Source organism: Nematolebias whitei, chromosome 9 (assembly GCF_014905685.2).
Source record: "Nematolebias whitei isolate Nwh7 chromosome 9, NemWhi1, whole genome shotgun sequence".
NCBI lineage: Eukaryota > Metazoa > Chordata > Actinopteri > Cyprinodontiformes > Rivulidae > Nematolebias > Nematolebias whitei.
The window spans coordinates 35,329,383-35,329,700 of NC_056506.1; the positions used below are offsets into that span (position 1 = coordinate 35,329,383).

The 318-nt window shown below is 45.0% G+C and overlaps 1 protein-coding gene across 1 annotated transcript in view; it reads right to left on the reverse strand.

The window, feature by feature from the left end:
* Window positions 1-318, reverse strand: part of eef2b (eukaryotic translation elongation factor 2b) — a 14,035-nt gene that overhangs the window by 12,742 nt on the left and 975 nt on the right. The window lies entirely within an intron of this gene.

Here is a 318-nt window from a genome sequence, read left to right on the forward strand (position 1 = left end):
TATGGATGGATGGATGGATGAATGGTGGATAGATGGACAGATGGTGGGTGGATAGATGGATGAATGGATGAATGGTGGGATGGATGGATGGATGAATGAATGGTGGATGGATGGATGAATGGTGGGTGGATGGATGGATGGATGAATGGTGGGATGGATGGATGGATGAATGAATGGTGGATGGATGGATGAATGGTGGGTGGATGGATAGATAGATTAATGGATGGTGGATGGATGGATTGATGGATAGATAGATTAATGGATGGTGGATGGATGGATGGATGGATGGATAGATTAATGGATGGTGGATGGATGGAT